Source organism: Chelonia mydas, chromosome 4, assembly GCF_015237465.2.
Source record: "Chelonia mydas isolate rCheMyd1 chromosome 4, rCheMyd1.pri.v2, whole genome shotgun sequence".
In the NCBI taxonomy this organism is placed as follows: Eukaryota; Metazoa; Chordata; order Testudines; family Cheloniidae; genus Chelonia; species Chelonia mydas.
The window spans coordinates 128,296,867-128,323,941 of record NC_057852.1 but is presented as its reverse complement, the minus strand read 5'-3'; the positions used below and the strand labels follow the sequence as shown (position 1 = coordinate 128,323,941).

The 27,075-nt window shown below is 47.7% G+C and overlaps 2 non-coding genes across 2 annotated transcripts; one reads left to right on the top strand and one right to left on the bottom strand.

The window, feature by feature from the left end:
- The first annotated feature begins 18,592 nt into the window (after positions 1 to 18,592).
- Positions 18,593 to 18,665, top strand: TRNAA-CGC. Its single transcript has one exon. It is a non-coding gene; the product is annotated as a tRNA-Ala (tRNA).
- An 878-nt stretch (positions 18,666 to 19,543) lies between these two features.
- TRNAI-AAU lies at positions 19,544 to 19,617 on the bottom strand. The gene has a single exon. It is a non-coding gene; the product is annotated as a tRNA-Ile (tRNA).
- Positions 19,618 to 27,075: the final 7,458 nt, after the last annotated feature.

The following is a 27,075-nucleotide window of genomic DNA, read 5'->3' as shown; positions in this document are numbered from 1 at the left end:
ACTCATTTCCACTGGGGCAGGAGGTTTGGGTGTGAGAGGGGGTACAGGCTCTGGGGGGGCCCAGGGATGAGGGGTTTGGAGTGAAGGAGGGGGTTCTGGGGTTGGGGTGCGGGAGCAGGTGAGGGCTCTGGGGTGGGGCTGGGGATGAGGGGTTTGGGGTGCAGGAGGGGCAGGGAGTGTGTGGTGAGGGCTCCAGCTGTGGGTGTGGGCTCTTGGGGGAGGCTGGTATGAGGGGCTCTGGGCTGGAGCCAAGGAGGTTCAGAGAGCAAGAGGGGGCTCAGGGATGGGGCAGGGGGTTGGAGTGTGGGAGAAGGTGCAGGGTCTGGGCTCCAGGAGGGGGATCAGGGTTGGGGCACAGGAGGGGGTTTGGGGTGCAGGCTCTAGGCTGGGGCCAAGGAGGTTGAGTGCAAGAGGGGGTTCAGGGCTGGGGGTTAGAGTGTGGGAGGGGATTTCGGGGTGCAGGTTCTGGGTGGTGCTCACCTCAGGCGGTTCCCAGGAAGCTGCCAGTATCTCTCTCTGGCTCCTAAGTGGAGGTGCGGCCAGGCGGCTCCGTGTGCTGCCCCTGCCTGCAGGCACTGCCCCCAGAGCTCCCATTGGCTGTGGTTCCCTACCATGGAACATTTAAGTCCAACAACTTCCCAAACATGTTCTTCGTCTTTTAAACTGTTTGGCCAATGGGGGAAGGGGAGACATTATTCTCCTCCCCCCATGGTCTCTCTTTTACTTCCTCCCCTTTCCTTTCTTTCCTTTCTTTCCCCCCTCTACCTCTGAGCCACAGACAGGGACTCCGTTGAATGCCTTACTTGGACAGCTGTGACACTGTTTTTACTTTTCCCCCACAAGTGCAGTAGTGTGCCGATGGTTGAGGATGGGGTGGGAAAGGAGTCCTCTAAAAACCAAACCATCACAGCAAATAACTGACCATCTGTGGCATGGTGGGCTGTACAGGTCTATCTGGAATGAAAAGCAATTGCTCTCTAATGAGCAAGCACAGAAATACTAATTAAGCACTGTTCATTACATGGTGTCTTTGCAGACTTGCCACTTGGAGGAGTTTTAAATTAATAAATTTAAAAGGGAGGTGAGAGCAGGAACAAAAAGCAATAATATTTATAGCATTTGCTGTTTTCATGGAAACAGAGGAGTAGATGAGGCTCTTGCTGAGGGAGGTTATGTGGGGAGGAGCAGGACAGGGTTTTCTGGATGGCGGAGTACAAGTCACTCAACTACAGGTGCTGGGCAGATGGGCTTGGTGGTGTAGGAGGGCTGAGTTTGTTGTAGGCAGGGGGAGGGCAGAGTTCTGTATGGAGGGAAGGGAGGATGGAGTTCTGTTTGCTGTAGGGGACAGAGCTGGTATGAGGGTGGTGCGGATGGGGGTACAGTTTCACACAAAGAGCATAGGAAGGGGAGGAAGTGCTGGGAACTTTTTTTGGGTGGGTGGCTGTTCTCAGCCAGGCTGCTTTTCTCAAATGACCTTGGTCAGACTCAGGTATTTAGGTACCCAACTCCCAGATTTAGGTGCCAATGTGTTCCACAAAAATTCCACGTGGCTGGTGACTAATCCTGTAGGCACCCATACTCCCTACATACACCCATGCTTGTGCACACTGCTGCCTCAGTCTAGGCAGAGAAAGATGTCCTGGAACCTAAACCCCAGTGATCCAGGAACCAGAGAAAGATACATTTGTACACCTAACTTTGTATTTGGGGGCTGATTTGGTAGGCATGCTCAGAGGCTTCCTAATTCCGTACAAGACAGCTGGTGGAAGCAGTCTACTTTTATAACCTCTAGCCCAGTGGCTGGAGCACTCACACAGGATGTGGGAGACCACAGGTTCAAGTCCAACTTTACCTGATGAAGAAAAAGGATTTGAACAGGGCTTTGCCAATCCCAGGTGAGTGCCCAAATCACTGGGCTAAAGTCATTCTCACTCTCCGGCTGATAGTCCAGGCTGCTGGGAAGCACTTCTCTCCATGAGGGGTGAGGCCCGTTTTCCATGCATCCCATTGGCTAGCAGGCTGGCTTTTGTGGATCGCATTCTAAGGTACGTAGTTTCTACCTATTCATTCCATAACCTAACTCAGGCTCTCTGACTTGCAGTGTTGTTCCTGTTACTGTTTTTTCCCTAGAAGCCTAGAAGTTAGATGTTGCAATTTTTAGCATCAAGTATTGTGTGAAGGTGCTTGTCTGACACAATATGGTAGGATTCAAATTTAATTAGTAAAAGTTAATATGTTTTGATTTGGAATGTTGAACCAATCCAAAATCTTCCATGTTGGCTTGGTTCAACACTAATCTGTCCCCATGAGCTGCCATGGTGCCTCAGGGGAATTTAATACAGGTGCCTTTTATGATCCTTTTCTCCTCTATGGGCCAGGCTATGAGGCTGGACTGCATCTCCCATGATGCACTAGTCTCCCCTCTAGTCAAACAGATGTGATTCATCATGGGCGATGTAGTCCAGCCAGAACCCTGGCAGGATAAGCAGAAGGGGGGCATGAGCCACACTAGCTATAACTACCATGAGGCACCATGGCAGCTCAGGCAGAAAAAAATTAATATTGAACTGACCCAAAATGAAATGTTCTGATTCTGTTCAAACCAAAATGTTTAAATTTGGGTGAAACAGAAAAAAAAAAAAAAAACGCTGTCAAAACTGAGATTTTGCCGAAACTGTATTTTCTGTCAAAAAAAAAAAAAACAACAACAAAAACAAACTTTGAATGGCAAATCTCTGACCAGTAGTATAGGTGAAGGTCATAACTGATGAAAATGTAATTAAGGAACAAGGCAAGGAATTTACAAAATTGGTGCAAGTTAGCAGATGTCATCTCCAACCCCATCTGCATACAAAAGAATGGCTGAGCTGATCTTCGGCAGAGCAGTTTGAATTGACTATCTATTTACATCTGGCAGTTATTACCCTGCAATTGCTGCTAGGACAGTCACACAATACAAGACAAGAATACATTTTCTTGAAAGAAAAATGTTTCATTTTCCAATGGATGACTCATGTATATTTTGATCCAAGCCATCCATTCATTCCATAAATTCAAATCAAGAAAATAAAGACACTTGGTCTTCTACAAATTCAGTATCCCACATACAAGCATGGCAGATATTGTCACTGAATACTAACAAAAGCTGAGATGCCACACACAAAAACATTGTGAAAAGAGACCAGCTGCCCATTCCTTCAGTCAGTCACGAGTAGCATTCTCACTACTCTGGCAATTATGGATAAAGCTATGTTTTAGTCACGGGTATTTTGAGTAAAAATCATGGGCAGTAAACAAATTCATGGCTCGTGACCTGTCCATGGCTTGTACTATATACCCCTAACTAAAACTTGGGCTGGGGGGCTGCGGGTGCATGGTCCGGAGGTGCCGCAGGTTCTGAGTGGGTGGCTCAGGACCTCAGCTGGTGCTGGGGGGGGTGATGCTTGGGAAGGCTGGCAGGCTCTCTACTCAGCCCTGTGCAGCTCCCTGGAAGTGGCCATGTCCCTGCAGCTCCTCGGGGGAGGGAAGATCAGGGGGGCTCCGCGCGCTGCATCTGCCACGAGCCCCGGCTCCACAGCTCCCATTGGCCAGGAACCACAGCCAATGGGAGTTGTGGGGGCAATGCCTGCAGGCAGGGGTAGCATGCAGAGCCCCCTGGCCCCTCTGCCTAGGAGCTGCAGGGACATGCCAGCCATTTCCAGGGAGTCCCCCCAGGCAAGCACTTACCCTGCACCCAACCCCCAAGCCAGCCACACTGGGCGCTGGAGAAAAAGTAATGGAGGTCACGGAATCCGTGGCTTCCGTGACAGACACGAAGCCTTAATTATGGGTAATAGGCATAAAGAACTAAATAAAACAGAAGCGTGACGAAGAAAGAAAAGTGTCTGCAAGGAATCAGAGGCTTGGCTACAAAGATGAGACTTGTGCTGCATAGTCTGAAGACCAACAAACATTATCTCAGATCTTTGGAAGGAGGGCATTTCATAGTCATGAATCCTGCCCTAAACACAGCCTGCCCATGTTGATTTCCCCCATCTGCTGATCAGATCCATTAATTAGTTTGGGGAAGAATCCTCTTTGAGACCACAGTGTTATGATTCAGATATTCCCAGGTCAGAAGGTTCCACTATAATCTACTTGTCTAACCTGCTGTATAACACAGGCCACAGAGTTTCCCCAAAATAATTCTTTGAACTAGAGCAGGAAAAAAATCCAATTGTGATTTAAAAATTGCTAGTGATGATGAATTAACAAACACCCTTAAATTGTTCCAATAGTTAATTACCCTCATTGTTAAAAAGTTGCACCTTAATTCCAATCTGAAATTTATTTGTGCCTGCAAGCCCTGATTCAACAAAGCACTTAAACTTATGCTTAACTTTAAGTGTGGGAATAGTCCCCTTGAAGTTAATAGGCTAGGAAAATCAATGTGGGCCGGCTGTGTGGGTGGATGGTGTCTGCCTACTAAACTCACTCCCTCCAATAATCCATCTGATCTTGCTTGTTAAACACAGGAGGCCAATGAGAGTAGTCAGGTACCTAAAGTTAAGCATGTGCTTAACTAATAAAGTTAAGTGCTTTGTCAGATGGGAGCCACAGTCATGGCATAGAACTTCCTTTAGAAAACGAGAGGAAAAACTGGTTGTCCAAAAAATGATGTTGACACAGCAGAAGATCTGACACACTTTGCAGGCGGGCAGTAAAACATCATAGGAAACAGTCATTTTTACACCAAACAATACGGTTTATAAAGTTAAAACAATTGATAGACATGAGGTTAAGAGTCCTTCTCTGATTCTCCAAGTGTTAAGAAAGAGGAAGATCCATATTATAGGATATGGCGAATAATGGTTGTGATATTTCATTTTAAGTGGCGGGTTCTAAGAATTCTGAATTTCTGTATTCAGTCTTTCACAAGAGACTTAATATTGAATCAGGTAATCATCACAGCAGGACTGAAGTTGATTTTTATAAACAGAGGATTTCAAAAAGACCACAGTTATAAAATATTTAGGAACCTAATTTGTAAGGAAATTGTATAGGTGTTAATTGATGTTGCTGCAGGTCCCTTTATGTGAATTGCAGAGAGTATCAGCTGGAATCTAAAAGAAAACTTTAGATGTTCAAAACACCAATATTTTGACTGCTGTATTTTCAGCCAGCTTCAGGATACAGTTATATTTGTGCAACTCCACTGTGGTTATGAATCCATAGAAATGATAGCTAAGTAAGAACTATTGGTTTGTTTTTATCCATGTCCTGACAATTCATAATTGTCATCTGTAAAATATCCTCAAGCCTTTCTTCAGTCTCCTTTTAAAAGATTGCAGTGATGGGACTTCCACCAATTCCCAATGGTGTTGAACAGATAAGAATGAGAGAGATCCAAAACCTCTTAGAGTCCACAAGAATAATTTGTGGTGGGATCTAGAAAGCCCTTAAATAAATAACCATTTTAATGAACTTTCAAAAATTCTCTGATAAAGAATGCATTAAAATAATGAAAAATAAAAAAAGATATAACCTCACCCATCTTGTCTCTCCAAGGGACCAACAGCTATAACACTGCAAACTTAAAACAATGTGAAGGTCTGCCGTAAACTGTCCAAAGCTAGTAATTTGAGTTTTATAGAATCCTAGAAATGTAGGACTGTAAGGGACCTCAATAGATCATCTAGTCCAGTCCCCTGTGCTGAGAGATGACTAAGTATTATCTGTACCACCCTGACAGGTGTTTGTCTAACCAGGGGTCGGCAACCTATGGCACACGTGCCAAATATGGCATGCGAGCCAATTTTTAATGGCACGCTGCTGTCTGCCAGACCCGGGCAGAGAGCAGCGTGCCACTAAAAATCCGGCCCGGCCCACTCTTTTCCGCCCACTGCTCTCTCCTTGCAGGGCAGGCAAGCTTCCCCCTCCCCCCGCCTCTTCCCCCAGCGTGCTGGGTTCCTGCCCCTCCTTCTCTCCCTCCCTGCGGCCGATCAGCTGACAGCCCTTGCTACAGGGAAGGACCCCCACGACCCCAGCCCACACCCCGAGCCCTCTGCCCTGACCCTTACATCCCCCCCCTTACACACTCCAAGCCCTCTGCCCTCATGCCTGAACCCTCCTCACACACACCCAGCCCCGTGCCCTGACCCCTGCACTCCCCCCCCCCCCACAACCTCTGCCCTGACTCCAGCACACCCCCACACATACCCAGCCCCCTGCCCTGACTCCAGCACACCCCCACACATACCCAGCCCCCTGCCCTGACTCCTGCACCCTCCTCACACACCCCCTGCCCTGACTCCTGCACCCCCCACACATACCCAGCCCCCCCACACCCCAAGCCCTGACTCTTGCACCCCCCACATCCCCACTCCCACCCTGAGCACCAAACAGGAGCTCCTGCACACACACACCCCCATTCCCACCTGCACCCCTCGCACCAAATGGAAGCTGCCCAGGTAAGCGTTCCACACCCAAACCTCCTGCCCCAACCCTGAGCCCCCTCCCTCATTCTAGCTCCTGGCCAGACCCTGCACCCCAACCCCCAGCCTGCTCCTTCACCCCCAGCCCTGTGCTCAGTGCGCTCCCACCCTCAGCTCAGTGCAGAGAGAGAGGAAGAGAATGGCTAGACCCAGGGAGAAGGTAGGTACCTACTCCATGTGGACAGGGCTGGGACTCCAGACTGGCAGTGGGCTGAGCAGGGCCAGCAGCTGGGACCCTGGCTGGCAGGAGCCGGCGGATGGAAGCTCAGACGGACAGCAGGCTGAGCGGCAGCAGGCTGAGCCGCTCAGCCCACTGCCAGTCTGGGGGTCCCGGCCGCCAGCCCCGCTCAGCCCACTGCCGGTCTGGGGTTCTGGCTGCCTGCCCCTTGCCAGCTGGGGTCCCGGCCGCCGGCCCCACTTAGCCCGCTGCCGGTCTGGGGTTCTGGCTGCCTGCCCCTTGCCAGCCGGGGTCCCGGCCTCCGGCCCCGCTCAGCCCGCTGCCGGCCTAGCTGAATGGAAACCCAGGCCAGCAACGGGCTGAGCGGGCTGGCGGCGTAAGATCAGCATTTTAATTTAATTTTAAATGAAGCTTCTTAAACATTTTGAAAACCTTGTTTACATATGACAATAGTTTAGTTATATAATATATAGACTTATAGAGAGAGACCTTCTAAAAGATGTTAAAATGTATTATTGGCACGCGAAACATTAAATTAAAGCGAATAAATGAAGACTCGGCACACCACTTCTAAAAGGTTGCCAACCCCTGGTCTAACCTGTTCTTAACAACCTCCCATGATAGAGATTCCACAACCTCCCTATGTATTTTGTTCCAGTGCTTAACTACCCTGACAGGAATTCTTTCCTAATGTCTAAGCTAAATCTCCCATGCTTCTGCTTAAGCCCATTACTCTTTGTCCTCTCCTCAGTGGTTAAGGAGAACAATTTATCACCCTCCTCTTTATATTACAACCTTTTACATACTTGAAGACTTATCATGTCCCCCCTCAGTCTTCTCTTCTCCAGACTAAATAACCCCCTTTTATTAAGCTTTCCTCATAGGTCATGTTTTCTAGACCTTTAATCATTTTTGTTGCTCTCCTCTGGACTTTTTCCAACTTGTCCACATCTTTCCTGAAGTATGGTGCCCAGAAATGGACACAATACTCCACTTGAGGCCTCACCAGTGCTGAGAAGAGTAGAAGAATTATTTCTCACGTCTTGCTTACAGCACTCCTGCTAGTACATTCCCTTCTCATTGAGTAATGGCCCAACCCTGTCCTTGGTCTTCCTCTTACTTCTCATGTACTTCTAAAATGTTTTCTTGTTACCGTTTATATCCCTGGGATGCACTCACCTCCTAAGTGCCTCCTAGTGGAGGAGTGTGGTATTGCAATCTTTCCCCCACTTTTGGCACCCGCTGTAGGTTGCAGACCTTGCTAAACAGATCTTCAGTGGCTCACCCACCCAGCCAAGTCACACCGTCAAAATGGACCCCTTTCAGGGTAGCAAAGAGTTCACCAAACTGTTTGCCCTCACCAGGTTTTTCAGCCCCATCTCTGGGCCCTATAAATCCAACACTTCGCTCAGGCTTCTAAAGAAACCTTGTCTCTTCTTGGGGCTAGGCCACTTTGTTAGTGGCTGGGGGATGAAGGGGAACCCAAGTTCCAATCCAGGGACTCTATAAACAGAAGCCATATACTGCTTCCTTTAATTAGTTGCTGCTGCATTCTCTGGGTTTCTTCCCACCTAGTCCCTTTACCTGTTACCTTAGGGTTAGAGTTTTCAGATTCTCTTGCTCTTGGATTTAGCAAATGCAGCCCATCAAGTGCCTTTGGCCAGAGCACCCTTCCTTGCCCTAGCTAGGAATTGACCTGCTAAGGCCCTGAAGCTCCTCTTATCTCTGCTTGCTGAGCTCTGATTGGCTGTTTCCATGAGGCAGACCCGGAGGACTCCCCTTCTCTGCTTCTTCCTGAGAAGGGGTGTAGTTGGACTTCAGGGCCTCCAACAGGTATACCCTGTCATAGTCCCTAGATATTTTAATCTCATTTGTTGCCTTGGCCTTTCTAATTTTGTCCCTACATACTTGTTTTGTTTTTTAATAGTCATCATTCATAATTTGAGCTAATTTCTACTTTTTGTGTGTCTTTTTTGAGTGTCAGGTCACTGAAGATTTCCTAGTTAAGCTGCAGTGATCTCTGACCATACTTCCTGTCTTTATCACGCATTGGGATAGCTTGCTCTTGTGTCCTTAATAATGTCTCTTTAAAAAAACTGCCAGCTCTCTGGTCTCTTTTTTTTCCCCCATGAGATTTGCTTCCCACAGGATCTTACCTTCCAATTATCTGATTTTTGCTAAATTCTGCATTCTTGAAGTTCATTATCTTTATTCTGCTGTTTTCCCTCCTACTGTTCCTTAGAATCATGAATTGGGACTGGAGGGATAACATTTTCAGTGAGGGGACCTTTGACTCTGGAAGTCACGTCCCCCCACCACCACCACTTTTGGTCCAACAGAAGTTGAATTTATTGACCTTCAGGTCACTTGGAAATAGACTAGGGAAAGCCTATCCTATTTCACACAGGATACTGAGGAAGAGGGGAAGACTTAGTTTTCATGGCAGGTAGATTTTTGTAGTTAATATTGTGTCTATCTGGATGGATTTGTGATAGATGTTCTATTTTCTTTCAGTAAACCTTGAAAAAGCCCAAATAACTGCGGCACAGGTGAACTCATGACTTTAACTACCCAGTTCATTTAGTCATTCAGAAATAGATTTGACTATTCAATTCAGAATATACTGTAGAATATGCTATCTCTCCAAATGCCCATAAAGCTACTACAAGGCCCACTTATTTTAGTTGGTTTATTTTTGACTTCTCCTTAGCCCTGACTTTTGTTTCTTAGTTTTACCACCTTGTCCCCCTACCTGTCTCCTGCCCTCCCCACACCGCCACCTCCATTCTTTCCACCAGTGGGGAATTGAACCATTTTTGTTTCGGGCAAAGTTGGCAGTTGCCCGAAGGTTATTGGAGTGGGTAATTGACCCAGCACAGATGCTCATTTTTAATGGGAACCTAGAGAACCGGTCATAAAAAGCCAAAAGCACTACCACTTTGGAACTGCTGACTCCTGTAGTACAAGAGGAAAGCAAGGGTTATTTTATGTAGCTATTTTGTAGAGATGATTATGATGGAATGGACCCCTGTATTCACACCCTATACACTTTTGTAATAATCTTTGTACAAGGCATGTCTTGTGAGGTACAATTTGAAAACTCACAATTTGCTGATCAGTAATATCACGGTAAAATGCATGTAAGAACATTATGTGTAAAGTTATGAACATAAGCTGAAATCATGACTGAAGTGTGTTTCCCAGATAAGTCTGGGGAGTGTTTAAACTAGTTTCTCAGAGACAAAGGGCAAGCTGATGCAGGCCAAGCGTCAACAAAGCTGATGGGCCATCGCCTATGAAGTGGCCAGTCTTTGGCAAGAAAGGCGGGCAGAGACAAAGATCTGCTTGTTAGCAGAGAAAGAGCATGAGGTCTTCTTCCTCCACCAACACCCTGCCTCTTGGTCATAGGCACCAACTCCGTGGGTGCTATGCACCCGCCAATAGCCAAGCTCCCCTCCCCCGCTCACCTCACCTCTGCCTCCTCCCCTGAGTGCGCCACATCCCCGCTTCTCCTCCCAGCACTTGCCACCGTGAAACAGTTGTTTTGCAGAATAACAAGCTCCGGGAGGGAGGAGCAGGAACGCGGTGCGATCAAGGGAGGAGGCGGGGCAGGGGCGGGGATTTGGAGAAGGAGTCCAATAGGGGCAGGAAGGGGGTGGAGTTGAGGTGGGGACTTTGGGGAAGGGGTTGGAATGGGGGCAGGGTGGGAGGGGGTGGGGCAGGGATGGAGTCGGGGCAGGGCGGGAGGGATCGAGCACCCACCTGTGCCAGAAGAATTTGGCACCTACGCTCTTGGTTATCAGATGGTCATGCTTTTCAAAGAGGGACTGAAACTATAAAAAGGAGGGGCAAACATGCTAAGACACCCCTCTCTCTCTTCCTGTCCACCACACTCTCTGCACCCGAGAAGACAAAGGAAACCGCTGTTGTACTTTGGGGGTGGAGTCCTGATCTGAAGTGTTTAGTCAATAATGCTGTTGGAAGTATGTGATGAGAAATTTTGCTTTAAATCCAGTATTGTATCTTTGTTTTTCTTGTAACCATGTCTGACTCTGACTCATTGCTGGTACTCACTTAAAATCTATCTTTTTATAATTAAATCAACTTGCTTTATTGTTTTATCTAATCCAGTGTGTTTAAATTAAATTGTTTGGGTAACTCCATTTAAGGTGGTATGCTAGTATATATTATTCCTTTAAAGGAATAATGTACATAATACATTTGAACTGTCCAGGAAAGGGCTGGACAGTACAAGACGTACACGTTTGGGGGAACATCCCGGACTGGGAGTGTGGTGGGATCACCCAGAAGAGGTAACCAAAGTTGGTAAAAGCCAGAGTGTAACTGAAGTGTGGCTGGCAGGCTGCAGTTGCACACAGACACTCAGGATGTGACTGGCATGCTGGAAGGCTGCTTTTGAGCATCCCAGGTGGGAGCTACTGCAGCAAAGTATTGCAAGGCACCCAAGGTTGCAGGGTAGTGGTGACACAGTGCCTCCCTGGTCTGGATTACACCCTGACCCCAGCATGTCACAATGATGTGATGTCCACCTGGCATAGACCATCAGCAGAGTCTGAACTCTGAGTGTGATGTTGCACCCCATAATGCCTTATAGAAATATGCTTATGGATATAAATATGACATAACTGGAATATGTTTTATGCTTGATATGCCATGTAACATATCTTTGCAAAGGTTATGTTCTACTGAATGTATTTATCCTATTCATATGCATGTATCATTTTTACATCTGACGTTATGAGTGTTGTCTCTATGCTTGTATTTAAAGTGTTTGCTGTAGGAAGTACATAAAGCAGATTTGGTCAACATACTGTGAAGGGGTTGTTCAAGTAATTGGGAGTACTTAGCTAACAATGGACCTTGAGAGATGCCAATCCACATCTGAGCTTTCCTGGGAAGGTTCAAACTAACATGTAAACAATGGCGTTGGCCTGTAAAGAACTGAGTCATGCATGGACATGTGACTTCCCCATGTGACTGCAAAACTCAATCTTGTAGCTCTGATTCTGCACAGGAGAACACAAGGGGTTTCCACCCACAAGAAAGACTATATAAGGCCCTGGGAAACCCCTCCATTTGGCCTTCAGCTGGCTCAAGAGATAGCCTCTCCACCCCAAAGAGTTGCCTGAAAGAAACTGGAACAAAGAACAGTAACTACGGGGGTATGAGTGATTGCTGGACCCAGACTAGGAAGGAGTCTAGTCTGTCAAAGAAGCTTATTGGAACATCTCTGGGGGTGAGATTTACCTGTATTTAGTTTCCTACTGTATTAAGCTTAGAGTTGCGTGTTTTTGTTTTATTTTGCTTGGAATTTACTTTGTTCTGTCTGTTATTACTTGAAACCACTTAAATCCTACTTTTTATATTTAATCACTTTTTACTTATGAATTAACGCAGAGCAAGTAATTAATTCCTGAGGGAGCAAACAGCTGTGCATATCTCTCTATCAGTTATAGAGGGCGAACCATTTATGAGTTTACCCTGTATAAGCTTTATACAGAGTAAAACAGATTTATTTGGGGTTTGGATCCCACTGGGAACTGGGTATCTGGGTGTTAGAGACAGGAGCACTTCTTAAGCTGTTTTCAGTTAAGCCTGCAGCTTTCTGGGGATGTGGTTCAGACCTGGGTCTGTGTTTGTAGCAGGCTAGCATGTCTGGCACGACCAGGCAAGGTACTGAAGTCCCAAGCTGGCAGGGAAAATGGGCTCAGAGGTAGTCTCAGTACATCAGGTGGCAGCCCTAAGGGGGTTTCTGTGACCCAGCCCATCACCCTGAGCCTTCAGCATAAAAGCACAGATCTTTGCCTCTTGGACTAAAGGAGTAATTCCACTAGCTAGCAGCAGTAGCTGGCTGTTACCTTCTCTTGTAAACCAGCCACTACTGGGGGACATGACGTATACTTTACAAGCTGTTGATATAACATCTAAACAGATAGTATGTCTGTAGCCATACTTCAAATCTCAGCTCTTGAATGTGTGCAGGAGAGCAATTCACATGGGAACTGTGGCATTGAAACAGGATCTAAGGGAAAACTGATGTGGGGGGGAAGGCATTGCGCTAGTAACACTCCATTATTTTCACTCCTAGTTGTCTTGCACTTGGACACATTGGAGATTGTTCAACCTTAAGAGGAAGTTTTACCAAGCTGGCATGTGTCATTTGTTGCCAAGGCAATACAGAGAAGCTGTACCATTTAAAGTCGTTTGAAAGAAAGTGGCTTTATTGAATAGAAAGGACTAAGCTTGTCCTGCTCTCAACTGGATATCACACAATGTGCCTGGAATTAACATGTTTTCTGTAAATAAAAAAAGATGGAATTCAAATGCACCTAGGAGGAGGAGTTATGATCAGTGTCACAAAGAAAATAGGAGTTAGCAGCTGCCTTGGTGTTTTCAATGTGTTATATCTGATTCTCTGCTTTAGTGTTTCCAAGTCCAGCTGGGTAAGGGCTCACTGATTATAGCTATTCCATTTGCAGCACTACCACTGAAAGAGCAGAGACCGAGGAAGAAAACTGCTGACTCTCCTTAGTCTGACAGGTTTCAGAGTAGCAGCCGTGTTAGTCTGTATTCGCAATAAGAAAAGGAGTACTCTAGGGTGCCACAAGTACTCCTCTCCTTAGTCTGAGTATCATAAAGACTAAGATTGCTGGAGGGTTTCTAGAATTCCAATGAAAAGGTGATTTTAGGGGTGGGCAGAAACATTGAATTGGTTATCGGCTAGAGCAGATGAATTAAATACCTCCAATTTGCGCCCTTTCTTGTGAAGAGCAGTAAAATAACAATTTTTAAAAGTCCCAGTTGCTACATCTATTGTAACACATGTGTGGCAATCTAAGCACTTCACAGTTGTCGTTAAGCTACACACCTTTGCTTGTTGCAGTGAATTTGCAAATAGCCGAGAGCCAAAATTCTCTTTTTCCAAAAACAAAGGCCCCCATCACATGAGTTAGAAGAGAATATCCGTGAGGTGTGAGCTGTACTGGGCCTTTGAGATGTAACTGAGTTGTTCTGTTTCAATACAGGAGAAGGCTGTAATACTACTCCTGATTGCCTTCTGTGCCAAAAAATTCAAAATTCTGCACACAATACTTTAAGATTCTTCAAATTGTATTTGTCAAATAATGTGGAGGCTCCAGCATGGCATTGGGGAGCACAGGCCACTGGCTGCAGAGGTGGGTGATCACTGTGCAGTTCCCCCGAACCACCGGACACGGACTCAGCGGTGAGGCTGCACCCAATGCTGACACAGCGCAAGGGCCAGGCCTGCACCAGAAACACCTCAGGGCCCTGCCCCTCCATGCCAGGCGCACCAGATGCGGGGAGGCAGGCTCAGCAAGGCAGGATCCAAGTGTGGAGGAATTCAGGTGTGGGTTGAAAGGGTTCTGTGTGGGGCAGTCTGAGTGCGGATGGCTCAGTGGGGGATATAGGTACGGGGAGGGATCTAGATGCACAGGGGCTTGCTGGGGCGTTCTGGGTGCAATTGTAATGGGACTCCACAGGGGGAACCAGGTGAACATGTTTGGGGCTCAGCAAGGGGGGTCTGGATGTGGGGGACTCAGTGGGGGATCCAGACGCTGGGGGAGTGGGGCTCAGTGGGGTGGGGATCCAGGTGCAGCTGGTTTGGGCTTGGTGGGGTAAGGATCTAGGTGTGGGTGACTTGTCGGGGTGGTCTAGGTGCAGGGGGTGTGGGGCTCATCAGGGGGGTTCTGAGTGCAGGGAGGTAAAGTTCAGCAGGAAGGTTTGGGTATGAGGAGCTCTGGATGCATGGGGGTTGGGTGGATGGGGAAACAGCTCCCTGCACAGGGATCCCTCTCCCTGCAGCTGAGGAGCAATGGGGGCAGGGCGAGAGTTTTCAGAGCTTCCTGCAGCTGTGGGAGAAATCTGGGGGTGGGTCTGACCTGGCCCCAGATGTCATGTAGAAGAACAGGAAGTCCCATCCTCTCAAGCCGAGCCAGGACTAGCAGCTGAGTCCGGCACAGGGTAGGAGCCACCAGCTGTGTCTTCCCCAGTCCTGTCCCCTGCCCCACAGGTATTTACCTCTCTGCCAGCTGCCCTGGCCACCCAAAACATACTGCTGGCGAGGGTCACATGACCGCACTTCTGGCTTCCCTTTGCTTCCCTGTCAGAAAGCCCTTTTTCTGAGGGGAAGCAAAGACATCTGCAGGGGACATAAATTCTGCGCTTGTGCAGTGGTGCAGAATTCCCCCAGGACTATAATACACATGTATGGCAGCATTGCAAAACTATACAGTTATACATACTTCACCTGCTCCAAAATGCTCTGGCTCCTGCCACTAAAATGTAAGGGACATATGTTAGCTGTTATAGACATGGGGCTGGATCGTACAATCCCTGCTCATTTTGGTGAGTGTTTACTCATGCCAGTAGTTGGTAAATACTCACCGCCATGTAAGGATTCCACACCTGCTGTACAGTGTTTGTAAAGAACATGCCACATTGTGGTTGAGCAGTTCTTGTCACATCCATCAAGTAGCAGTTATATACACACAAACTCACTCCTTTAGAGCTAAAGCATTTTTATAGCTTTGTCATAAACATACAGCTAAGGGTAGCCTCCTTAACTGTAAGGGGTTAGGAAGCTCAAATAGCCTGGTTGGCACCTGACCAACAGGACCAATGGGGAAAGAAGATACTTTCAAATCTTGGGAGGTGGGGGGAAGGTTTTGGTTGTGCTCTTTGTTTTGTGTGGGGGCTCTCTCCTAGGACTGAGAGAGGCCAGACAGAAATCCATCTTCTCCAACCCATCCCAATCCAAGTCTCCAATATTGCAACCAGTATAGGTAAGCCAGGCAAGGCGGATTAGTTTATCTTTTGGTTTTCTTGTGAATTTTCCCTGAGCTAAGAGGGAGGTTTTTTCCTGTTTTCTGTAACTTTAAGATTTTGCCCAGAGGGGGATCCTCTATGTTTTGAATCTGAATACCCTGTAAAGTATTTTCCATCCTGATTTTACAGAGATGATCTTTACCTTTCTTTTTTTTTAAATAAAATCCCTCTTTTAAGAACCTGACTGATTTTTTCCATTGTTCCATGACCCAGGGGTTTGGGTCTTTGATGACTTTTTAACCAATTGGTTAGGATATTATTCTCAAGCCTCCCCAGGAAAGGGGGTGTAAGGGCTTGGGGGGATTGCTGGGGGAAGAGGAACTCCAAGTGGTCCTTTTCCCTGGTTCTTAGTTAAATCACTTGGTGGTGGCAGTTACTTAAACCCAAGGTACAAGGGAGAATTTGTGCCTGGGGAGTTTTTAACCTAAGCTGGTAGAAATAAATGTAGGGGGGTCTTTCATGAGGGTCCCCACGTCTGTACCCTAGAGTTCAGAGTGGGGAGGGAACCCTGAGAAGCTTACACTGTGGTTGTGCTGAAGGTGAACCTGAGCTATTGTACCCACAAGGCCAAAGCCCTGACCAGTGGGTGGCCAATAAAAATCTACTTAGTCTGGATTGTTGCATTCTGTAACAGAGCGTGTCCCATTGTGAGGAACTGTCAGATTCATCTGCAGATAAAATCACTTGAATTTGAATGGGTTTTTCTGCCTCTATGCAGCAGAGTGTTCTCTGGTTCAGTATCACCAGAGGTCACCCTCCAAAGCTCTGGAGGATCTACAGGCTCTGGCATGTGAGATCCATGCTCCTGATGGCTGGTAAAAGGTCAGTAAAGAGGTATTGAGGCCACTATCCGAGTAGAATGTAACAAATTTATTTGGGCATAAGCTTTCATGGGCTAAAACCCACTTCATCAGATGCATGGAGTGGAAAATACAGTAAGAAGATGATATATATATATACAGAGTACACGAAGAGATGGGGGTTGCCTGAGACAATTCAATTAAAGTGGGCTATTATCAGCAGGAGGAAAAATCACTTTTGTAGTGGTAATCAGGGTGATTCAATTCAAACAGTTGACAAGAAGGGGTGAATAACAGTAGGGGGGAAAAATTAGCATGGGGAAACAGTTGTTAGTTTTTCTTTCCTTTCTTTTTCGATTGGGAGCATTAGGAGTGTTTGGGGGTTTCAGTGTGTGTGTGTTTTCCCATTTGGAGCAGTTTGGAAAGTTAGCCAAAAGAGGAGAATTTTTCACAAGAAAGTTGGCTTTCTGCACACGTAGGGCTCTTGGAAGTAAAGTTTAGCTACGTCAATGCATCTGAGTGGGGTTTCTACAGTGCTTCAATAGCCTGTGATAAACTCTTGGTATGCGCGTTTGGCTTCCGCTAGGTAGAGTCCCGTGCCTGTGTCTTCCCTGTGTCCCAGGGATGGCTCCTGTGAGGCCATCAGAATTTGGGAGAAAAGGGGTAGAAGCAGGGGCGGCGAGTTATATACACTCGTGGTGCCTGGGCTTCAGCAATATTCAGGGCCCGGGGTCCCGGCTCCACCAATGTTTGGGGCCAGGTCTCTTCCCCGGCCCCGTCTGCCGCCCCCCACCCCTCCCCGCACCTCCTCCGAGTGTCCTCTGGCCCCCACTTGCTGCCCCGGCTCACCTCCCCCGGCCCTGGAGCCTGCAGCTCACGCTGACTCTGCTCTGCCGGCTCCCCACATCAACTGCTGCCGCAGGGTCCTAGTGCCCCACATTCACTAATGGCAGGGCAGGCTGCCCTTACCCTGCCCTTCCGCCCTAGCCCTGAGCCTCTCCAACTCCCCAAACTCCTCAACCCCAGCCTCAGCCAGAGCCCTCATCCCCCCACACCCCAAACGTCTCATCCTCGGCCCCACAGCCCTCACCCCTGCACCCCCTCCTATCCGCAAACTCCCTCCCAGAGCCTGCACCTCTCCCCCTTCCCACACACCCCCTCCTGCCCCCAAACTCCGTCCCAGAGCCTGCACCCCTCACCCCCTCCTACACCTCCAGTCCAGAGCCTGCACCCCCACCCCCTGCCCCAACTTGGAGCCTGCACCCAGCACCCAAACTCCATCCCAGAGCCTGCACCTGCACCCCTCCTGCACCCTAATCCCCAGCCCAGGGCCTGTACCCCAGACCTCCTCCCCCCCACCCAAACTCCCTCCCAGAGCCTTAGGAAGGTCGGGGGCAGAGTTTGGGGCAGGAGGGTTCTGGGCAACACCAAAATTTCTACAAACCTGCCACCCCTGGGTAGAAGAGAAAGCAACTCAAGCTGACTTAGAGTGGTGGTGCCCCAGGGCAGAGTGCTCCTCCTGCTCCTTCCTGTCTGAGTTCTGGGCTCCAGTGTGGGCTTGGGGGGCTGCCTGTGGTCAGTGGGAGGATGGGGTCCAGGGAACTCCCAAGCTCACCCTGCGCAGGCCGACTCTGAAGCCTCTCCCCTAGGTTGGGGTGCCGAGTATTAAGCCTTCCTCTGTGGCTTGGGCTGGAGAGCATGATCCGCTTTTGGGTACATTTGGGTGGAGATGGCGGCCAGCAAGAATTGGGGCCATCAGGCCAACCCATTGGGGACAATGGGGGAAAGCCAGCAGCCCTGTGATTTTGCTTCCCTGGCTGCCAGCTCAACCCTCATCTCCTATGAGCTGGGAAGGCAGCTGGCCAGGCTCACCCTTCTCCTCTGCTCCATGGGCCCAAGTCCCTTTGAGCCAGCAGGTCGAGCAAGGAGCCCAGAGAGGGGAGGAAAGGAGGTGGCTGGAGCCTTCCCCTGCCCAGCGCCTGCACTGTCTGGCCCCTTCCCCCACCAGGGCTCTCGCCTGCTCTCTGCAAGCTGCTCAGCCCATCTGGTTTTCTCATCCCTAGCAGTCAGCCAAAAGTGCAGAAGCCACCCTCTCCATCCAGCACGAACCCATGACCTTGGCGTTATTAGCACCATGCTTTAACCAGCTGAGCTAGCCAGCCCACTGGAAGAAGGTGCTTGCCTGACCCTTTTGGAAGGAGTTACTGGCTGGCAAAGGGACGGTGTGGCCTCCAGTATGACATGGTTGGATCAAGAGGCCTGTCTGCAAGACAGGGGAATTAGCTCAAGTGGTAGAGCGCTCGCTTCGCATGCGAGAGGCAGCGGGATCGATGCCCGCATTCTCCAGCGGCAAGGGACCTTCTTTTAGAAGCCCTTGACAGTCAGTGGCCTGAACTCCTCCAGTGGCCTCCATCCCTCTCCCCGCTTGGCCTCCCAAAACGCCAGCCCTTGAGGAGCAGAAAGCTGTTTGTCCCCGGCCCTTCTCCCCCTTGCGCTGGCTGGGAGGCTGGAGACAGCTTGGGGAAGTTAGCTCAAATGGAAGAGCATGGGAGAAGCAGTGAGACTGATACATGTATTCTCCAGCCTGATCTGCTGTAGTGGGGGACCTGCCCCTTTCTTGAGCTGTCACTAGGGCGTGATCCCTTTCCCCCGCCTTCCTAGTCTACACAAAGTTGATTGGCTGGGAGAGAGTGCCACTCAAATACAGAATTGCTCACATCCCAGGGGTCCATGAAGGGAATGAGGAGATGGGACAGGGAGGCACGTGATACCAGCTGAGCTGAGACCATGTAAACCACACAGCCTCCTGATCTCAGCCAGCATGGCGGCCGTGGACCAGAGGACACAGACAGCCCAGAGAGAGCCAAAGGGGGGAGGGCTGCGTTGGTTTGGAACAGTGAGTCTGTGGGTGTCTGTCCTGGCGGAGGTAGGGTCACTTTGCTGTATGCTGTGCCAGGGAGCCTGTGTGAGCACCACTTTTCCTCCCCTCCCCGGGCCCAAGTCCGTTTCAGCCAGCAGGTTGAGCAAGGAGCCCAGAGAGGGGAGGAAAGGAGCCTCCCGCTGTCACCCTCACCCTGTACAGCACCTGAGCTGTCTGGCCCTTTCCCCCACCAAGGCTCTTGCCTGCTCCCTGCAAGCCACTCAGCCCATCTCCTTTTGGCCTCTCTGAGCCCTAGTAGTCAGCCAAAAGAGCAGAAGTCACCCTCTCCATCCAGCACACTGAGTGGCCAGCATGGGGCTTGAACCCATGACCTTGGCGTTATTAGCACCATGCTCTAACCAGCTGAGCTAGCTGGCCCACAGGAATTGAGTGCTTGCCGGGCCCTTTTGGAAGGAGTCACCAGCTGGTGCAGGGATGGTGTGGCCTCTGGTATGACATGTGTGGATCAAGAGCTTTGCAAGCAAGGCAGGGGAATTAACTCAGGTGGTAGAACACTTGCTTTGCATGCAAGAGGCTGTAGGATCAATACCTGCATTCTCCAGCAGCAAAGTAGTGCCAGTGTTTTTGCTTGCCCTTCTTTTAGAAGCCATTGACAGTCAGCGGGCTGAGCTCCTCCAGTGGCCTCCATCCCTCTCCCTGCTTGGCCTCCCAAAAAGCCAGCCCTTGGGGAGCAGAAAGCTGTTCGTCCCTCTGATGTTATGAGTGTAATATAATATCTCATTGAAAGGTGACACAGAAAGAGTTAATTAACACACAGACTGACCTGACCCATGGCCGAACTTTAAAGGTTTGTTAGGAAGATATGTAAATGAATAGAGCTTTGAAATGCAAGCCTGCATTGTTAGAGATAGAAGGGTAGCTGTTTGCTCAGGTCTTGTGATGTAAGCAAACAAGTCTTGTCTATTACTATGGCTTTGATTCAAAGATCAAAAAAAGGAGTATTAATATTTAGGAAGACACTTGAGTGAAATAGTATTATTGTCTATATCTCTTTGAAGGTTGTGGTAACCTGTATCTGAACTGTTTAATGGATAAATTACCCTGTGCTAATTGCCATGATGTTTGGGAGAAGGAAAGTTAAGCCTATTGTTTTCTCAGGCCAAAAGGCTGCTGGAAATGTATAAAAACCCTGGGACATGATCCTCCTTCATCTTAGATTTGCTTTGGGTTTCAAGAAGGGGAAACCCTGAGACATAAGAATTGAGATCCCCAGTCACTGACTGGAGTCACCCTGAATAGGGACATTGGACTATAACCTATGGACTATTTCTAAAAGGACTTTTGGCGACTACAAACTCATCTCTGCTATGTGTCTGGACCCCAAGAAATTGAACTCAAGTCTGTCTGTATATTGATCTTTCAACCAACTCTCTCTCTCTTTTCTTTTTTTAATAAATTTTAGTTTAGTTAATAAGAATTGGCTATAAGCGTGTATTTTGGGTAAGATCTAAATTGTCATTTGACCTGAGTGTATGGCTGATCCTTTGGGATTGGAAGAACCTTTTATTTTATATGATGAAATAAGATTTTCAGTAATCATCTTCCTATCTGATATGTGTGTCTGGGTGGAGGCCTGCGGCTGGGCACTTTAAGGGAACTGCATTATTTGAACTTCTAAGTAACCAGTGAGGTAATATAGAAGCTGTTTTGTGCCGGCTTGGTAAATCTAAGTATTGGAATATCCACCAGCTTTTGGGGTTTGTCTGCCCCATTCTTTTTGCAGTTCACCCTAATTGAGTGACCTCAGCTGTCTCCCATGGGCAGCATCATCACAGTCCCCAGCCCTTCTCCCCGTTGCGGTGCTTGGGAGGATGGAGCCAGGTTGGGGAAGTTAGCTCAAATGGAAGAGCAGGGGAGAAATAGTGAGATGGATACACATGTTCTCCAGCCTGCTCTGCTGTAGTGGGGGAACAGTATCCCTGATAATGTCATGGCAAACCTGGTGGCTGAACTTTGTGACTTTGTCCTCATCTACAACTATTTCACATTTGGGGACAATGTATACCTTCAAGTCAGTGGCACTGCTATGGGTATCCACATGGCCCCACAGTATGCCAACATTTTTATGGCTGACTTAGAACAACGCTTCCTCAGCTCTCGTCCCCTAACGCCCCTACTCTACTTGTGCTACATTGATGACATCTTCTTCATCTGGACCCATGGAAAAGAAGCCCTTGAAGAATTCCACCATGATTTCAACAATTTTCATCCCACCATCAACCTCAGCCTGGACCAGTCCACACAAGAGATCCACTTTCTGGACACTACAGTGCAAATAAGCAATGGTCACATATACACTACCCTATACTGGAAACCTACTGACTGCTATACTTACCTACATGCCTCCAGCTTTCATCCAGACAACATCACATGATCCATTGTCTACAGCCAAGCTCTAAGATACAACCGCATTTGCTCCAATCCCTCAGACAGAGACAAACACCGATAGGATCTCTATCAAGCTTTCTTAAAACTACAGTACCCACCTGCTGAAATGAAGAAACAGATTGACAGAGTACCCAGAAGTCACCTACTACAGGACAGGCCCAACAAAGAAAGTAACAGAACGCCACTAGCCGTCACCTTCAGCCCCCAACTAAAACCTCTCCAACGCATCATCAAGGATCTACAACCTATTCTGAAGGACAATCCCTCACTCTCACAGACCTTGGGAGACAGGCCAGTCCTCGCTTACAGACAGCCTCCCAACCTGAAGCAAATACTCACCAGCAACCACACAACAAAAACACTAACCCAGGAACCTATTCTTGCAACAAACCCTGTTGCAAATTCTGTCCACATATCTATTCAAGGGACACCATCATAGGACCTAATCACATCAGCCACACCATCAGGGGCTCGTTCACCTGCACATCTACCAATGCGATATATGCCATCATGTGCCAACAATGCCCCTCTGCCATGTACTTTGGCCAAACCGGGCAGTCTCTACGCAAAAGAATAAACGGACACAAATCAGACGTCAAGAATAATAACATTCAAAAACCAGTCGGAGAACACTTCAGAGTCCCTGGACACTCAATTACAGACTTAAAAGTGGCAATTCTTCAACAAAAAATCTTCAAAAACAGACTCCAACAAGAAACTTCAGAACTGGAATTAATCTGCAAACTGGACACCATCAAATTAGGCCTGAATAAAGACTGGGAGTGGATTGGTCATTACACAAACTACAAACTATTTCCCCATGCTAATTTTTCCCCTTACTGTTACTCACACCTTCTTGTCAACTGTTTGAAATGGGCCACCCTGATTACTTCTACAAAAGTGATTTTTGCTCCTGCTCATAATAGCCCACTTTAATTGAATTGTCTCATTAGAATTGGTAAGGCAACCCCCTCTCTTCATGTACTCTGTATATATATCTTCCTACTGTATTTTCCACTACATGCATCTGATGAAGTGGGTTTTAGCCCACAAACGCTTATGCCCAAATAAATTTGTTAGTCTCTAAGGTGCCACAAGTACGCGTTGTTTTTGCTGATACAGACTAACGCAGCTACAACTATGAAACCCTATCAGAGTAGAATGTCAACTGGCTCTTGCAGAAGACCAGGAACCCAATTTCTCCTATAGAGCCTGTCTCAACAAACCACTTCTTGGCACTGATCTTCTCTCCAGTTACTGCCCTGTCCTTGATTCTTTCCTTTCTGGGGAAGATTACTGATCATGAGACTTGCCCCACTGGATCAGACCAGCAGGCCACCTAAATACGCTATCCTGTCTCTGACAGTGGCAGATATTGGATGCTTTAGAGCAGTGGCTGGTTCTCAAAATGTAGGGGGGCATGGAGGAACGTTCGGGGGCATGCAGCAGGGCCAGGGCCAGCCCCCATGGGGAGGGAGTGCCATGCTTCCACCTCCATCCCACCCCCAAACCAGCTCTGCCTCCAACCCCATTCAGGCTCAGCTCCCAGTCCTGATCCGCCTCCAGGTCCAGCTCCACGCTCACTTCCTCTCCGACCCCTGCTCCAGTCCCAGCCTCAGCCCACCTGTGCCCTCATTCCCTCTCCGTCTCTCAGACCAGTTCTGCCCCCAGCTCCACCTTCAGCTCAAGCTCCATTGCTGAGGAAGCCTTGGCTGTGCAGTAATGAGTGTGTGTGTGTGGGGGGGGGGGCATGGACAGCTTCCATTACTGGTAGACAGGGGCGTGAGTGGAAAAGTTTTGAGCATCACTGCTTTAGAAGAAGATGCAAGGCACCTGCAGTAACAGTTACGGGATAACCTGCCCCCCAGGGAATGCTTCTTCCTGACCTCTGTTAGAGGATGGTTTATGCCCTGAAAAATGAGGGCCTAACACTTTCCTAAAACCTCTGTGTGTGTGTGTTTTAATATAACTCTGGAAGTTCTCCATATAAACATCTAATGCCTTATTTAATGTTGTTAATATCATGGCCTTGATGTAGCCTTAATGTTGTCTTGTGGCAATGAGTTCCACCAGCTAATTATGTGCTGTGTGGGGAAAAACATTGAGATCTTGTGACGAGGCAACTTGTAGTCTCCAAGTCTCTTTGACTCCACTTAGTTTGATTTTTAGACTTGGGTATTTGTACAGAAAGTCCCGTTTGGGGGCCCTTTCAAAGGGATCTACTAAACTTGGTGACAGGGTAACAAAATGGCAGAGTAAATTCAATGTTGATAAGTGAAAAGTAAAGCACACTAGAAAAAAATAGACCCAGCTATAAATACAGAATGATGGAGTCTAAATGAGCTGTTACCACTCAAGAATGAAATCTTGGACGTAGGGAGAATTCTCTGAAAACATCTGCTCAATGTGCAGCAGCAGTCAAAAAAGCGAACAGAAGGTTAGCAACTGCTAGGAACAGGTTAGCTAATAAGACAGAAAATCACATAGTGCAGCTATGTAAATCCATCATATGCCCACGCCTTAAATACTGTGTGCAGTTTTGGTTGCCTCATCTCCAAAAAGAGATATTAGAATTGGAAGAAGTACAGAGAAGGGCAACATAAGTGATGAGGGGTCTGGAACAGCTTCCACATGCAGAGAGTTTAAAAAGACTGGGACTTATTCAGCTTGGAAAAGAGATGACTAAGGGGGGGGACATGATAGCGGTCTATAAAATCACAAATGGGGTGGAGAACGTGAATAGGGAAGTGTCATTTACCCCTTCACACAACACAAGAGCTATGTGTCACCTGATGAAACTTATAGGCAGCAGGTTTAAAACAAACAAATGGAAATAGTTCTTCACACAACACCCAGTCAACCTGTGGAACTCATTGCTATAGGATGTTGTGAAGGCCAAAACTATAACAGGGTTCAAAAAAGAATTGGTTCATGGAGGATAGGTCCATCAATGGCTATTGGCCAAGATGGTCATGGATGCAACCCAATGCTCCAGCTGTCTCTAAATCTACAGCTGCCAGAAGCTGGGACTGGATGACTGGGGATGCATCTCAAAATTGCCCTGTTCTGTTCATTCCCTCTGAAGCACCTGGCATTGGCCACTATCAGAAGACAGGGATACTGGGCTAGATGGACCATTGGTCTGACCCAGTATGGCCATTCTTATGTCCTGTGTGGGGCACCAAGACCAGAGCTCTTTGAATTTTTTGGCTAAATCTCGTATTCAAATACGTCTTTCCTTCCTTTATTTTCACATAGGCTGAGTGTCACCAGGGATTTCACAATTGTATTTTCAATAATGATCACTGCAACAAAAAGCTTGGAAAGCTTCTATGACTCACACTTTGTACTTTGTCAGGCCATACATATGTCTAAAGTGGCTTTTAGTCATCTCTGCCATAGCAGGGGGTGAAAAGAAACAAGCTTTATAGACATCACTGGCAATATCAGAAAAAGCTGACATTAGAGAGTGCAACACGAGTTTCTCTCCAGACATGAAAAGGAAGTAATAGAAAATAAATAAGTTCTCTGAAGAACAAAGGCAGAATCCAAAGATGCAAAGGGCCAGATTCTTTTCACCTGCTCTGGTCACTAGCATAACTAGCTACCTGGGAATTCCCCAGGGGGTGCATAACCATATAGTTGTTTTGTACCTTCCCCATCCAGGCTCCTGGCAGAGAGAGTGTGGCTAGTGAAAAGGGGGTGTAGCTGGGATGCCGTTGCACTTCTGCTATTCCTGGCTGCCAGAAAGGCCCCATAGGCCAGGAGCGTTCAGAATGCTGCAACTTACAGGAGACCAGGGAATCATAGAGGTTGGAAGGGACCTCAGGAGGTTATCTAGTCCAACCCCCTGCTCAAAGCAGGACCAATCCCCAATTTTTGCCCCAGATCCCTAAATGGCCCCCTCAAGGATTGAACTCACAACCCTCGATTTAGCAAGCCAATGCTCAAACCACTGAGCTAGCCCCCCTCCCTCCCCCAGTTTGATCCCCAGTTTTCTGCAGAATTCGGGGGGGGTCCAAAGGCTAAAAAGGTGACACGCAGCAACTTCACTCCTGCCCTGTAAGCACACCTCAAAAACTCGGCCTAATTGCCAAAGCTGAAAAGGAGCTAAATAATTGTTACTGAAAGATATCCACCAGGGATGACTATCCTCAATATTGCTAACCTTTTTCCTTTCCAAAGACACTGTTCTGTATTGCACTAATAAATGTAGCATTAGTATATCTGATTGCAGCAGATATCTCTTCTGACAACTCAGGTCTTCTCTTTTTGTGTGTATCTAACGCCTGTTTCCTGTTGTCGAAATATCAGCATTTCCCATGGGATGCAAAATTCCTGTTTTTTAATCAACTCCATTCATCACAATGGTAGTTAGGATACCATTGTACCTTATCTTTGTAGATCCTTTGACATTTTATTTTTATTTGATATTAAGTGACTGCTTTAATGCTTAGGAAAAGTGTAGGTTGACATGCTTGGAACCAGGTATCCTTCATTTAGCTAGAAATCAAGGCCAGCACTAACACTGGGACCCACCAGGGTTGCTTGAGCCTAATTAGCAACTTTTATAATGAGAGGGCAGTTCTGGCTCCATGGCTTGTTATGCTTGCTGCTGAGCCTGTCATGTGAGAATCCTGGGTCAGTTGTGGCCGTTTGGGGTAATATGTCCATCTGTTTGCTGGAATTAGACTGAGATTCCCACACGCACAGTAAAAGCACAGGAAAAACTAAATATCATTAAAGTAGTGATGAACCTGGATGGATCTGAACTCGTGACAATGAGGAGTAAAGATTCGTGTCCTATTAACAGGCTATCTACTTACATGGTCCCATTGCCTGTGAAATGTGAATGCCTCACATTCATTAATGGATGTATCCTCACAGGAGAACCCAGCAAAACGGGGAAGTATTTTTTTTCCATTTTTAACAATTTTCACTGTATTAATTTCTACAGGGTTTGCCACCCGATTGCCTTCCGATTATGTCCTCATTTGATACTTCTGTACCCCCCCATGTGCTCACAGTGACTCCTGTGCAAGCCTGCTGTCTTCAGCCATGGTGAAAATATCGTATCAAAACCCTAACAGTAGTTGGTAGGTAGTTGACCGCTGCACTGATTAGCCTTTAATAATGCCCCATGGGTGGGAGAGTGAGGGGGGCTTCCTGAAATGCTTTATTTCCTAGTCTGACTCCTTTCTGCTAATAGCTGTCCCAACTCTATTGCCTTTCCGTGGGCCCTGCCATCAGGAATTTACAGATGTCCATTCCCCACCGTGCAGCAGTGCATGGTGAGAATTAGCCCAGTTCTGCAGCTGAAGGAGCTGGAATTTGTGACTCGCCCAAGGTCACATAGCAAGTTAATATCATATCTGTGTCTAGCTGCCAGAGTCCAGCTTTTGAGCTCTAACCTCTACGCCCCACCAC